Source organism: Nyctereutes procyonoides, unplaced genomic scaffold (genome assembly GCF_905146905.1).
Source record: "Nyctereutes procyonoides isolate TBG_1078 unplaced genomic scaffold, NYPRO_anot_genome, whole genome shotgun sequence".
Lineage (NCBI taxonomy): Eukaryota > Metazoa > Chordata > Mammalia > Carnivora > Canidae > Nyctereutes > Nyctereutes procyonoides.
This window is the reverse complement of record NW_026575023.1, coordinates 3,163,057-3,179,334: the sequence shown is the minus strand read 5'-3', so window position 1 is coordinate 3,179,334 and position 16,278 is coordinate 3,163,057. Positions and strand designations below refer to the sequence as shown.

At 37.1% G+C, this 16,278-nt stretch overlaps 1 protein-coding gene and 1 pseudogene across 1 annotated transcript in view; both read left to right on the top strand.

Annotated features, from left to right (window-relative positions):
* LOC129521369 (transmembrane protease serine 11C-like) overlaps positions 1–16,278 on the top strand; it is a 55,768-nt gene that overhangs the window by 29,235 nt on the left and 10,255 nt on the right. The window lies entirely within an intron of this gene.
* On the top strand, positions 10,704–11,702 carry LOC129521374 (uncharacterized; annotated as a pseudogene).

Below are 16,278 nucleotides of genomic sequence, written 5' to 3'. Positions count from 1 at the left end.
TAATTTATTTTTCATTTATCAAATAAATACTGACTGAATACTGACTATGGGCCAGGAAATTTGGATAAAATTCTCACTTCCCATTTTTTGTTTATGCTAATAGGAAATTCATTTCTTTTTCTTACGCACATACCAAATGATATTGGAATGAGTATCTAAAAGGGATATTGAAAAAAAAATAAAAAATAAAAAATAAAGGGATATTGGTTGATTTAAAAAAAATAGTTTGCCATCTATCATCATGACTAAAAGGATAAATCTCACAGGATTTCCACTTAGAATTTGAATTCTCTATAACTGTCATGCAGGTTAAGTTATTTATTCCAGATCAGTGGCAAAATCAGGAATAGTGAAAATGGGTTACTGATTTCTGGTCCAAATTAAATTCATGAAAAGTGCATTATTTATTGCACTGTGGGCATTTGGAAGAACTTAAAGTTGAAAAAGACCTTAGCAATCTCTGGTCTGGTTGCCTTATTTGTAGGTAAAGAAGAGTCAATGAAATAAAATTCACTCTAAGTCATAAAATAAAGTCTCGGGCAAACCTGATTCTTTAAGCCATATGTTCTGATATTGAGTACACTCTGCATTCTCAACACTATTTCATGAATCAGTTTAGAACTGAGAGCTGCACTAAAAATCTACTTAAGATGCAAGTTTTAAAATTCCAGTGGAAAAAAATATCTGGCTTCTTTTTTTAAATCTGAAGTCAATCGTTGCAGATCAAAATTTTTTAAACTCTGACCTCAGTGTTAACATCAATGAAGAAAGCATGTAAATCCATATCTAACTTAAAGAATCGCTGAGAGGAGTTGAAATCAAACATTATGCAATATTAACGCTAATCAACAATGATGAAGTACTTGAACAAACACTTTGCTAGGTACTGTAGGGAAATTTAAGAGAAAAAGACTATTGTCCCTCTCAGCAAAAAGCCTATAAAATAAATAAATACATATACGAGGATATATATTTAAGCTTACACTGATTTAGTGTATATGAAAAACACAAGCAGTATGACTATTACACAAATAAATTTTAAGCTTATCTAGTATAAACAGTGTAATGTGGCTTGGACCTAATGCTGTCATCAGCTTGTAAAATGAATGATCGCAAGTATGCTACTAATAGACATTGCCACTCCCAGATTTAGGATGGAAAGAATGCTTCAATTATTAATACCCATGAACACAACATTTAATTTTCCAGTCACTCCTGAATTCCATGAAAAATTACATCTACTACTTTCCAAGGTACTAACAACCAGTATTTATGGAGTGCATTCTTTAGTTAGATAGCCACGTTTTTTCCACCAATTCTAAACTCTCCTAAGGCAAGTTCCTTAACTTAATACCATTGACTTCAATGGGAAAAATTTTTATGCATTCCCAAATCTCTGAATTTCTGTTTACTTGCACTTAATTGATATCACATTCCCTTAAAATAGAGATGATAGGGGCACCTGTGTGGTTCAGTCAGTTAAGTGTCTGCCTCCTGACCAGGTCATGATCTCAGGGTCCTGGGATGGAGCCCTGAGTCAGGCTCCCTACTCAGCGGGGAGTCTGCTCCTCCCTCTGCCTCTTCCCTTAACACACCTCCCCAACTCGTGCTCTTTTTCTCTCTCAAGTAAATAAATAAAATCTAAAAAAAAAAAAAAAAATAGAGATGATAACCTCAATATTTAAAATTGGCTAACATAGTCAATTTTCCTTTATTACTTATTTTATAGTATGATTACTCACATGATCTTGTTATTTCATAGTTTAATGACCAAAACAGAACATACATATAATACCTAATGTTTACGCAATTTAAATTTTAATGCATACAAAAAAGAACAAGTAAAACAATGCAAATGATATCTCACCAAACAAGTTGACCTCACAGCATGATGCACTTGACACTGACTGTCATAAACTATCACACCAAGAGCTAAGAAAAAAATGTAACACTAGACGAGAGGCACCAACTACAGGACTGCAAGGGTGACTACATGGTGGCTCTCCCTAAAAGTTCTGGAAGGAAAAACTGAAGTCATTCCTTGTAAAAGTGAAAAAGTGCCTCATAAGCTAAGAGTTTTAACTGAAACGCCTTATAAAGTAGAATGCTCATAATTTTAATGAGTATATAGAAAAATAATAATCATTTCCTACACAAAGATACCTTGTATATATACTGGTACACTTAGCTATCTATTGAATAAGTATGAGAAATATTTTAAATACTTATGCTAAATCATAATTTGTTAAAGTAAAAACTCAAATTATATGGAAGTAATAGAAAGAATAAGAACATAGAACTTTGTATACAAGGATGACGATCCTAACCCATTATTAAGAGTTTTACAAGAGGAAGAATGAAGCTCTGTCCTACCACTCATTTGGGAGCAGCTGGCGAACACTGAGATATGGATGGTGATGTTAGTAGAACACATTCTTTGATCCTGAGATAATGCATGCCTTCACTTCTACTATGCTTTTAAGGAGCCAATAATTCTTTAATGATTCTTTAATCCTAGAGGACATTTTTTAAAAGCATAAGATTGCCCAGAGTGTCCTTTCTTAACAAAGAATCAATCTTAAGCTCTATAAACCTGTTTTATCAGCAGATAGTTTCTTAGAATATTCTTAGTGTAAGACCTTGACCATTCAAAATTCCTTGGAAATAACTCTTCTAAATAGGCAAATTTTCCAAATACTTTATTTTTTTTTATAAATTAATTTTTATTGGTGTTCAATTTACCAACATACAGAATAACACCCAGTGCTCATCCCGTCAAGTGTCCCCCTCCGTGCCCGTCACCCATTCACCCCCACCCCCCCGCCCTCCTCCCCTTCCACCACCCCTAGTTCATTTCCCAGAGTTAGAAGTCTTTATGTTCTGTGTCCCTTTCTGATATCTCCCACACATTTCTTCTCCCTTCCCTTATATTCCCCTTCACTATTATTCATATTCCCCAAATGAGTGAGAACATACACTGTTTGTCCTTCTCCGATTGACTTACTTCACTCAGCATAATACCCTCCAGTTCCATCCACGTTGAAGCAAATGGTGGGTATTTGTCGTTTCTAATGGCTGAGTAATATTCCATTGTATACATAAACCACATCTTCTTTATCCATTCATCTTTCGATGGGCACCGAGGCTCCTTCCACAGTTTGGCTATTGTGGACATGGCTGCTAGAAACATCGGGGTGCAGGTGTCCCGGCGTTTCACTGCATCTGAATCTTCGGGGTAAATCCCTAACAGTGCAATTGCTGGGTCGTAGGGCAGGTCTATTTTTAATTCTTTGAGGAACCTCCACACAGTTTTCCAGAGTGGCTGCACCAGTTCACATTCCCACCAACAGTGTAAGAGTGTTCCCTTTTCTCCGCATCCTCTCCAACATTTGTTGTTTCCTGCCTTATTAATTTTCCCCATTCTCACTGGTGTGAGGTGGTATCTCATTGTGGTTTTGATTTGTATTTCCCTGATGGCAAGTGATGCAGAGCATTTTCTCATGTGCATGTTGGCCATGTCTATGTCTTCCTCTGTGAAATTTCTCTTCATGTCTTTTGCCCATTTCATGATTGGATTGTTTGTTTCTTTGGTGTTGAGTTTAAGAAGTTCTTTATAGATTTTGGAAACTAGCCCTTTATCTGATATGTTATTTGCAAATATCTTCTCCCATTCTGTAGGTTGTCTTTGAGTTTTGTTGACTGTATCCTTTGCTGTGCAAAAGCTTCTTATCTTGATGAAGTCCCAATAGTTCATTTTTGCTTTTGTTTCTTTTGTTTTCGTGGATGTATCTTGTAAGAAGTTACTGTGGCCAAGTTCAAAAAGGGTGTTGCCTGTGTTCTCCTCTAGGATTTTGATGGAGTCTTGTCTCACATTTAAATCTTTCATCCATTTTGAGTTTATCTTTGTGTATGGTGCAAGAGAGTGGTCTAGTTTCATTCTTCTGCATGTGGATGACCTTTTTCCCAGCACCATTTATTGAAGAGACTGGAAGAAAGACAGACGATCCAAATACTTTATTTTTAAATTTTTATTTAGTCAAGAGATAGAGAGAGTGAGCATGAGCAGGACAACAGGAAGAGGGAGAGAGAGAAGCAGACTCCCTGTTGAGCAGAGTCCAACGTGGTGCTCCATCCAGGACTCCAGGATCATGACCTGAGCCAACAGAAGACGCTTAACTCATTGAGCCACCCAGATGCCTCCCCCCCCTTTTTTTAAGGTTTTATTTATTTATTTATTTATTTATTTATTTATTTATTTATTTATATTTTGCTTTTTTGACAAATAGCGAAAGTCTCTTTAAAAATTTTTTTTTCAAAAACCTTTCTCAAATTCAACACCTACTTTTCTGACATCGCTATGGATATTCATTAATATATAATGGATATTGTAGTTCCCTTAGGGAAATGTAGGGTTATTGGTGCCCTCAATAAATGATCCTAATATTTAGGGTTTTCAGCTCTTATGTTTGTTCTTTTTATTTCTTTCTCATACTTCAATGTCAAGCAGAATTCTTGCTATCACTTCTGTTTTCTGTGTTCTTTCTTCTATCTTCTCCAAATTTCTTTTAAATATTTCATAGTAATTTATACATAAAAATTGGAAAAAGTAAATAGCCTTTGAATGAGGGTGTCTAGGACCTCATTACTTAATTAAATAAGCTCTAGTGAATTAACTTTTTATATAACTTTTGGCTCCTCAGACACCATTGTTTCCTGATTCTTGACTTTATTCCAGAGAAAATGTTGCCAAGTCTCCTAAAAGATATGGAGCATTATTCCTGTTGGTATTTCAAAATGTCTTCCAATAAAGCTAGATATTTATTTAAAATAATATGTAAAGATTTTAAAAATGCAGCCTCAAGCTTTGAGTTTGACATGCACATTATTAAATAATACAACTATGTATTAGACATGCCTGGAGCATAGACATTACTGTCCTAACTGATATCCAACATTATCCATCTGAAGTTGGATAGATCTGTGTGATTAATTTTATGTGGCAACTTGACTGAACCACAGGATGGTAAGATAGCTGGTTAGATATTACTTCTGGGTATATCTGTGAGGATGTTTCTGGAAGATATTAACATTTGAAGTAATGGACTGAGTAAACCTGATTGCCTTCCCCATTGTGTGTGGGGGCATAATCCAACCCATTAAAGGCCTAAATAGGATAAAAAGATACAGAAAGGGTAAATTCTCTCTTTCCGCTTGATTGTTGAGCTAGAACATTGGTTTTCTCCTCCCCTGGTACAGTAATTCACACCATTGGCAATCCATTTCTCAGGCCTTTGGATTTGAACTGGAGTTGTACCACTGGCTTTTTGGGTCTTCAGCTTACAGATGGCAGATCAGAGGACTTCTCAGCCTTCATAATTGCTTCTGAGCCAATTCCTCATAAAACATAAATGAATGAATGAATAAATAAATAAACAAATACTTCTGTTTCTCTAGAGAACTCTAATATAACCTGCAAGAGTACACAGCCAGTCACCATCAAGCCCAAACAATCTCAAATTTGCTATGGGCTTTCAGACAGCCTACTTGCCTCGCATACTCCTAAGAGTACTTACTGTACTCTTACTATAGGTATTAACTGTACATATAGCTAGACTAATGCCCCTTTCACCCTCAAGTTTGTTCTAGCTTTTTATCATTTCCTAAGAACCTAAGCCTTTGGGGCCATTACACTTCTTATGCCCAGCCTGAATGAGTTATAAGAGTGGTGAGTTTTAAGTTAAAGAGTTTACACTTTGGTAGGGTCTGTTAAAGTCCATTAAATTAAAAAAAAATACAAGGCCAAAGTTTTGCTTTCTAAAATTTTATTTGATAATATTGCATAAAATGAGCTAGAGGGGATAGTTTTTAAGCAGAGAGATTGGTTAAAAAAGAAAATGGTGCAAATGTGAAGAATTGAAAATAATACTAGATGGGATGCCTGGGTGGCTCAGTGGTTGAGCATCTGCCTTGGGCTCAGGTTGTGATCCCAGGGTCCGGGGATCGAGTCCCACATCGGGCTCCCTGCATGGAGCCTGCTTCTCCCTCTGCCTAGGTCTCTGCCTCTCTCTGTGTGTCTCTCATGAATAAATAAATAAAATCTTAAAAAAAAAAGAAAATAATACTAGAAATAGTGACATATATCAGAGAGATTATATTTATAGAATTGACAGAACTTAAATGGTGTGAGGCCTAACAGTGAGAGGAATTGAATACAATATTCAAGTTTTAAGTCTGAGGAATTAGTGGCATGATAACTTCATATAAAATAGCAGACAAGAGAGACATAGTAGAATATAGATGATTAGCTTACATTTTGAGTATTAGAATATATATCTCCAGATAAAATTACTGTTAAGAGGATGGAAAGACAAGCTACAGACTGGAAAAAAAATTTACACCACTTACAAAGAACTAGTATCTAAAATATAGAGATAACTCTCAAAACCAGTAAAAAAAAAAAATCAATTTAGAAAACAGGCATGGGACGCCTGGGTGGCTCAGTGGTTTAGCCCCTGCCTTCAGCCCAGGGCATGATCCTGGAGTCCAAGGATCGAGTCCCACACTGGGACCGTAAAATTTTAAATGATGGCAAAACCAAATGCTGGCAAAGATATGGAGGAATTGAATCATCCATATTACACTTCTGGGGATTTAAAATGGTACATCCATTCTGGAAAACAGTTTGGTTGGTTTTTTTTGGGGGGGGTATTTTTTTTTATTAAAAATGCAAAAGCCATAAAACCCATTAATTCCTCTCCTAGGCAATACCCCAGACAAATGATGGTTGTGTTCATCCAAAAATGTATACATGATCTTTACAGCAGCTTTATTCCTAATAGCCAAAAACTTAAAACAATCCAGATATCCTTCAAGAAGTTAAGGGTTAAACAAACTTGAGCACATCATATCATGGAATACTACTCAGTAATAAAAGAACTTGGATGAATCTCTAGAAAATTCCACTGAGTGAAAGAAGACAATCCAGAAAATTACATACTGTATGATTCTATTTATATGAATATATAACATTGTTGAAATGACAAAATTATAGAAAGGGAGAACAGATTAGTGGCTACCAAGGATTAAGGTGGGAGTAGGATTGGAAATAAGTAAATGTGACTATTAAAGAGCAACATGACAAATTCTTTTTTTTTTAAGATTTCATTTATTCATTCATTCATGGGAGACACAGAGAGAGAGAGAGGCAGAGACACAGCCAGAGAGAGAAGCAGGCTCCATGTAGGGAGGCTGACGGACTTGATCCCAGGTCTCCAGGATCAGGCCCTGGGCTGAAGGCGGCGCTAAATCGCTGAGCCACCCGGGCTGCCCAACACGACAAAGTCTTGTGGTGATGGAAATGTTTTGTATTTGACAGCATCAATGTCAATATCCTGGTTTTAATATTGTACAATAGTTTTGAAGATGTCTTTACATCTCTAAGAGATATTATTACCTTTGGGGGAAATTTGGAAAAGGGTACACAAATATTATTTATTACAAATGCTTCTGAGTCTGCTATTATAATAAAATGCTGGATTTTTAAAAATTATACTTACATACACATTTCTTGGGATTAGATATTAGACATCCTGATAAGTTTGGCTCTTTATCTCTTATGTTCCTAGATTTCTGGGTTACTGTTGTAACAAATATTATTTAAATGGATCATAGCATGAGTTTTTTTTTTTAAAGATTTTATTATTTATTCATGAGAGACACAGAGAGAGAGAGAGAGTCAGAGACACAGGCAGAGGGAGAAGCAGGCTCCTCTCAGGGAGCCCGATGCAGGACTCAATCCCAGGACCCGGGGATCATGACCGGAGCCAAAGGCAGGTGCTCAACCACTGAGCCACTCAGGCGCCCAGCATGAGTTTTTTAAATGTCTTTGAGAAGCTTGGCAATATTTTTAAGACTAAAAGTCTAGCACTATGGAGTTACTCCTACCATAATATAATAATGATATTTTATCTTCCATTCCAGCAGCCTAAAATCTTTTCTACTGAAGTATAATTGATATGTAACATTACATTCATTTCAGGTGTACAACATAACAATTCAATATCTGTATATATTGCCAAATGAACACCACAATCACTCTAGTTAACAACTGTCACCATAAATATTTATTTAAAACATTTTCTTTAAAAAAATAAATAAAAAATAAAACATTTTCTTGTCATGAGAACTTTTAAGTTCTGTTCTCTTAGGAAGTTTCAAAAATGCAATATGGTATTAATGATAGTCACCATGCTGTACATTACATCCCCATGCACATGGCTTATGTATTTTATAAGTGGAAAATAACCCCCTTTAGACTCACTTCTCCCATTTTGCCCAACTCCCCCCACCCCACATTGATTGATTTGCAGATATTGAACAAACCTTGCACCCCTAGAATAAATCCCACTTAATCATGATGTATGATTCTTTTAATCCATTGTTGAATGCAGTTTGCTAATATTTTATGAGGATTTTTGCATCCTTGTTCATCAGAGACATTGACCTATATATATATATATATTTTTTTTTCTTATGACATCCTTCTCTGTTTGGTGTCAGGTTAATAGTGGCTTCATGAGTTTGGGGTGTTCCCTCATCTTCTACCTTTTGGAAAAGTCTGAAAAGAATTGGTATTAATTCTCCTATAAATGTTTGATAGAATTCACCAGTGAAGCCACCTGTTCCTAAACTTTTTTTGTTGGGAGCTTTTTGTTTATTGACTGAATCTCTTTAGCAGTAATTAGTCTGTTCAGATTTTGTAATTCTTCATGATTCAGTCTTGGTGGGTTGTATGCTTCTAGAGATTTATCTATTTCTTCTAAATTGTTAAATTGTTGGCAATATAATTGCTCATAGTAGCTTAGGATTCTCTGTATTTCTGGGTATCAGTTATAACATCTCTTTCACTTCTGATTTTATTTATTTGAAATATCCCTCTTATTTCTTAGTGAGTCTAACTAAAGCTTTGTCATTTTTGTTTCTCTTTTCAAAGAACCAGCTCTTAGCTTCACTGATCTTTTCTATGATTTATCTCTATTTTACTTATTTCTTCTCTGACACTTGCTATTTCTTTCCTCATGGTAGCTTTGTTCTTCTTCTAGTTCCTTGAGATGCAAAGTTAGGTTGAGATTTTTTCTTGATGTTAAAATCTTTTGACAATCACAAACACTTAATATAAGATTGTAAAGGTACTAAAACTATCAGGCAAAACCACTTTGATTCTTCTTTTACGTTACTGATGAATTATGTATGACTCTTGCCTGCTTCTCTTATTGCAGTACACATTAAATAGCTGAAAATACCATATACTAGATGCTAGTTTTAATGTTTTTTTCACCTTAAAGTGATTTTTGTTACTGATAAGTTGTGCATCCAAGAGCTTTTATTAAAGCTCATCTATGGAAAAAGTCAATAAGGGACCAAAAAAAAAGTCATTCAAAATATGAATAGCTCTCTTTAAAAAAAAAAGAAATGTCTTTACTCAGTCTGTCAACTTGAGTCAGGAAGAAATTTAAACTTAGAGATTTCAGATTTTTTTCCTAACCAGTTTTTCCATTCTTTGTACCTTCTACATTCTTTGTCTCTTATGTAAAATGTCTGAAGAAACACACAGGAGTCCTACGCGTTCTGAGTAAGAAAAGAATAGTTGTGGTTTGTGTTCAATGACAGGTTACTTGTGCAACTTCAAAAACCATGTAATTTTCATGGCTTTGCTCATAAGTATTGCATAAAATAAGTCTACAAGTTATCTTATGGTTATCACTGGGTCCATTAACCAATGCCTGAATATTTTTATTTTTCTGTTTTTTTAAATATGCACAGTTCCCAGAAGAATTATTTTACTGTAGAAAAAATACATTTTAAACAAGCAACTTAGTTAAATTCCAGAGAAAAACTTTTAATTTGTTCAGGATGAACAAAATTATTACAAGGGGATGGTTATTTTGCATCAAAAACTACTACGTGCAAACTGACAGAGAACATGAAACTAAGAAATTGTCTGAGAAGGGGCTCCTGGATGGCTCTGTTGGTTAAGCATCTGCCTTCTGTTCAGGTCATGATCCCAGGGTCCTGGGATCAAGCCCCACCTGCTCCCTGCTTAGTGGGGGGTCTGCTTCTCCCTCTTCCACTCCTCTCCTTGTGCTCTCTCGCTCTCTCTCTCTCAGGCAAATGGCTAAATAAAATCTTCTTTAAAAATTATCTGAGAAGACAGAGCTAATAAGTAGCTTCATATATTTCTTGAGGAAAGCAATGGATATGAACTGAAAGAAATCCATCCCCAAAATATTCTCCGCTGGGTGTTACCCCAGGGCCAAGCCATCGAAATGCTGACCTTCACAAGATGCCTAGGTCCCAGAGAGAACCAAACTAGAAACTTTTCAAAGTGAAAGTGCTAATCGTACATATTAACCTTCTATCCAATGTTTGTCCTCAAAAGGGCCCCTTAGAAACACAAGCATTGTCATTTCAAAAGCCTAAGACAGATGCCATTACTCACATTGTCCACTACTCCCTGTATCAACTATCTAAATGCATTCTTCGGGACATGTTTGTCCTCTCTCCATTTTAGGAGCCTTTTGTACTGCTTAAAGGCTTAAGATCAATGATGGCTAAATATAGAATAACATCCAAGTAAATTTGCATTCTTCACATTTCTTGAAATCTGCATGAAAATCTTAAAAAATTGGTGACACTGTAGAGCAATGGTGGTGGTGGCAGCCAAGCAGAGCCAGGCCGCAGAGGCCCCCAAAGTGCTGCTTCTGTGGGGCAAGCCCGCTGCCCTGGGCCCCTCCCGGAGGCCGCCTGCAGGGGTGCCAGGCGCGCAAGCGACCCGCCTTATGCACCTGAGCCCCAGGAGGAGGCGCTGCGCAGGAAAGAGAGCAGCAGCCCAGCCTGCCAGAGACCTCAAGAAAGCTCGAATGAGGGAGCTGGAACAGCAAGTGGTAGATTTGGAAGAAAAGAACCAAAAACTTTTGCTAGAAAATCAGCTTTCACAAGAGAAACCTCATGGCCTTGTAGCTGAGAGCCAGGAGTCAGGACAGTGGTTGGGGATGGAGTGAGGCCGCAGCAGGTGCAGGCCCAGCTGTCACCCCTCCAGAGCATCCCCCCATGGATCCTGACAGCGTTGACTCTTCAGACTCAGTCTGATACCCTGTTGGGCATTCTGTTCAACTTGGATCCAGCCATGTCCTTCAGACGTCCTTCCCCAGAGTCTACCAGCCTGGAGCAGCTTCCGGGGGTCCACCCAGAAGGACCCAGTTCCTTCCCGGCCTCCCCTTCTCCATCACTGGGGACCTCATCAGCCAAGCTGGAAGCCATTAATGAACTTATTCCTTTTGACCACGAATATACCAAGCCCCTAGTCTTAGAGATACCGTATCTCTGAGTCAGAGACCCAAGCTAATGTGGTAGTGAAAATTGAGGAAGCACCTTTCAGCCCCTCAGAGAAAGATCTCCCTGAATTCACTGTCTCAGTGAAGGAAGAACTTGTAGAAGATGACTCCATTCCAGAGCTGGGCACCTCAGATCTACTTTCATCCAGCCGCTGCCTGAAGCCATCTTCTCTTCTGGATGCTTAGAGTGACTGTGGATATGAGGGGTCCCTTTCTCCCTTCAACGACATGTCCTCACTGCTTGGTGTAGACCATTCTTGGGAGGACCCTTATGCCAATGAACTCTTTCCCCAGCTGATTAGTGTCTAAGGAATGATCAGTGCTGTTACCCTTTCCCTTGACCCTTATACTGCCTGAAGATAGCAGAGAAGCCTGTGCTTCGTTTAAAAAAGCCAATGTAGGGATCCCTGGGTGGCACAGCGGTTTAGCGCCTGCCTTTGGCCCAGGGCGCGATCCTGGAGACCCAGGATCGAATCCCACGTCAGGCTCCCGGTGCATGGAGCCTGCTTCTCCCTCTGCCTATATCTCTGCCTCTCTCTCTCTCTGTGTGACTATCATAAAAAAAAAAAAAAAAAAAAAAAAAAAAGCCAATGTAGAGGGTATACAGTCCTAGGGAATTCTTCTAAAGTATTTGTCTGTTCAAATCTTATAGGTCACCTCAAGTATTGTCTTTTGTCATCTAGCAGTGCTAGGTACTCAGATATATTACTATAATCCAGAATTACAGCTTTTGAGGTGGTACCTGTATCTTAAGGGCGGTAGTCTGACCTAAAATTCTTATGTAAGCATCATTGGACAAGTGTCTTAGACATGAAATTTGAGTGGGCCTTTAATATTTCTTTCCCTCGTCTTGGCATCCCAAGCTGGCCTCCAATTTCAGGTCCTTTAGTTTGCTTCTGCAAGCAGAGAACACCTATCTAAGGGGGCTCCTTTCCCTCATGGACAGTTCAAGTAAAGATCAAGAATCTTTTGTATAACTGTGAAAATTTACTATGTAAATACTTGATGGAATTTTTCCCTGCTAGTGTAAGAGAGGAACAGTGCTCTGGTTACAGTGCTTTCTCCATTTATTTAAAACAACCTGTGCAATTAAAAAAGTGCAATGCAAAAAAAAAAAAAGATTAAAAAAAATTGGAGCACAGTTCTACCTTAAAAACTACCACCTGCAGGGACACCTGGGTGGCTCAGCAGTGGGGCATCTGCCTTCAGCTCAGGTCGTTATCCCGGGATCCAGGATCAAGTCCTGTATCAGGCTCCTTGCGGGGAACCTGCTTCTCCCTCTGCCTGTGTCTCTGCCTCTCTCTGTGTGTCTCTCATGAATAAATAAATATTTTTTAAAAAGCTACCACCCGCATATACAATTGACTATTAGGTTTAATTAATTTTAAAGATATCATTAATTTTGAAATTTATTAATTTTATTAAAACATTTTATTTTATTTTTTAAGATTTATTTATTTATTCATTCAGAGAGAGCGAAGAGAGAGGCAGAGACACAGGCAGAGGGAGAAGCAGTCTCCATGCAGGAAGCCGGATGTGGGACTCGATCTAGGGTCTCCAGGATCATACCCCGGGCTGCAGTCGGCGCTAAACCACTGTGCCACCGGGGCTGCCCTAAAACATTTTATTAAAAGATGTATTTGTTATAGTTAATTAAGTCTTAAAATATTTTTTAAATTTCATCTTCAGGGACAAAATAGCATGTTGGAGATACGTGCTGTAAAAGAATCTAATCTGCATCACTCTGAGGAATGACAGATATGTTGTCTAACCATAGACATAAATTTCAGTCTAATTAGAAACATAAAGAAACGCATTTGCTAAAGCTACATATGCAGTCAGGGGATTAATCCAAACCTGTAGTGTGTGAAGAATCAGTTTTTGTTCAACCACAATCCAAGTCCATGCGCTGTTCCTTTGTGTTTTAATTCAGACCAATCATATTAATGCTCCTTTTTGGATGGGATGGGGGTGGTGAAAACATTATAAATAAACTTCCAAGGTGGAAGATGATAATTCCTGTGTTACAAAACAATTTTATAGTAGTAACCTTATTCAGAAAGTCTATGTACATTTATTTAGTTTTAAAATTTTCTCAAACCAAAAAAAAAAAAATAAAAATAAAATTTTCTCAAACCTAACACATGAAAATTTTTAAAGATCCCATAAAAAACTCCAAAAGTGAATCAGCTAATCTCCTCTATATTTTTAATGCTAGAACCCTAGGAAAACTATCTGAAAAGTAGGATTAATCAATTTATTTAACATTTGGACTCACATAAAGTAATAAATCCACCTAAGTAATAAATTCACTAAGTTAAAGCCCATGCTCTATGCAAAATTTATGTTATAAATGTATCTACTGCTACTGTAAAAATCTTCCTTATACTTCAGAATCATACAGCTTAGTTTTCATCATTCTTATGTTTCAGATATTTTTTTAAGGAAGAAAAGAGTCCCTGGATATCAGACTTTTATGAGCATATCCAAATTTGCATTTCTTATTTTACAATCCCAGAAAGACACTAAATATTAAATAATTATAGATCCAAAAGCCCATTCAGAAAGCATCTAAGCATCTCTCCTAATCTAACGTTCAACAATGAGTGAATCATGCCTATTTTGCCCCCAGTAAATTTCAATGACTCCTTTCCAAAAGAACGTTTGTCATCAACTATTCCTATTTCCCCTGCTGCATGATTTTTCTTGGTGCATACAATTTTCTATGCACAAATATACCATAGCACTAATCATAGAGGATTACATTAACTACTTAGTTGTACATCTCTTCCACTACACTCCAAGTTCATTGAGGACAGGGTCCACATCCATTGTTTTTTTTTATTCCTGGCCCATAGGAGATCAGTGCACAGTTCCTCAGCTGTTTTTTAAAACTGATTTGTCTTATTATCCTTTGATGGAATCTCCTCCTTGGCAGAGACAGTGCCATTGTTTTTTGTCACTTCCTTTATACGCTACATTGTAGACAGTATCTTAGGTTACAGAGTTGACTCCTGATTCACAGGTAAATCCATAGGAGTTCTAGCCTTTGAGTGTGAGCCAAGGGATTTAAAGGAAGGAAACACAAAGGGCCACACAGCAGTGACTCAATCCGAAGGAGTGACAGCTTAAATTACTTCTCCATTTATCGTACTTGTCTGTCTTCCTCCTACCCAAGTGATAGTTATTCTATTAAGCTCTGGGATTATACAACTATTAAAAGCAAATTATAAGTCAAAAACATTTCTTCCCTTTAGCAAATCATACATCAATAAAGAAACCTCAAAGAAAGAAGGTTCTGTGAATATAGTAGGGTTTTCTAAATAATTAGTTCTCGTAAGGTGTAGGATTTGACATTTTTCCAGTTGATTCTCAGGAGTTTAATCATTTTAACTCTTACTACGGTTTGGTATATTTTACTAACCACACAAAGTTCAATATCAAACTCTAAAGGTATCCTGTCCAAAATAAAATTAGCTGCTGGAAGGCAGCTCTGAAGGATTAGGTGGAAAAGGGCCACCTTTCTGTTTAAGTGGATCTGGCTCATGTCTACTCAATCTATCTGACAGTTTAATTGGTCCTACCTTTTTGTTCAAACAAGCTGACTTTCTGGTAAGATTCTTTTGTCTCCCTGATTTGTTGTGCAACCTAATGTAAAAGTGTGTAACTATAATTATCATATACAAATGGATACTCCCTCCTGGATTTATAGAAATACAAGAGCATAATAAAAATGAACTTACATTGGCATTTATAGTATTTAACTATCAAGCAGGTGGTAATTCATTTTTTAAGAGAAACTCTTAAATAGAAATGGCTAGTATATTTACATTTCTTTCCATCTGAAATTTGGGACATAATCGTGATTCACTTGTCCACCTTCCCACACACTTTCATCATGAATTAAATAGGTTTGCAGTTCTGCAAGGATTTGGGACCTAGAGCAAAACAATCTATTGTAAATCTTAGCCTAAAATACTCCCTAGATGTCTAGGAATGGGTAAACAATACTAAAGTCTGCCTTATTACTAGAGTAAAAATTTTTTTTATCCAAAGCAAATGGTAGATGAAATGACACGCTTAATTGAGTGTTTTGAATAATTGAAACCACACAAAGGATATTAATTTTAAAAGGATCAAATTGTAGCAAAATGCACTCAACACCAAAAAATGCCCTAAATATAATAATGTGCATAGTCTCTCCTACTTATTAGCATTATCTGTTATGGTAAATGGTTATTTCAGTATCTTAACCTGGTTTCTCAAAAAGCAAAGCCTGACACAGAGACTTTCATGTAGTAGTTGATCTGAGAAAGAGTAGAACAAAAAGAATAAAATAGAGAGGAAGAATTTTCAGCATCGGAAGCAACTCTAGCTCCATACCATGGGATCTTCTGAGTACTATATTAGAACTGTATTCCTCTATTACTAAAGGGGTAGGTATTTGTTTATTGACTCCCATCTTACACCAATTCCAACAGAGTTAACTCCCACATTTCCTATTGTCCATCTTGGAAAGTCCAGTGGGTTCCTTCTGGCAGAAAATGAGAAATCTAAGGCACTAACTTGAAAAGGACATGTGTCAAACCACTCCTGAGTAAAGTGGATCCAAATCTGTGTAGAATTTGTTACAACATTGTTATTGGGATAAGCTACTGGTGAAGACTATTTAAAGTGGTGCATAGGGGATCCCTGGGTGGCTCAGCGGTTTAGCGCCTGCCTTTGGCCCAGGGCGTGATCCTGGAGTCCCTGGATCAAGTCCCACATCAGGCTCCCTGCATGGAGCCTGTTTCTCCCTCTGCCTGTGTCTCTGCCTCTTTCTCCCCCTATGTCTATCATAAATAAATAAAATCTTTAAAAAAAATAAAGTGGTGCATAAATGAGT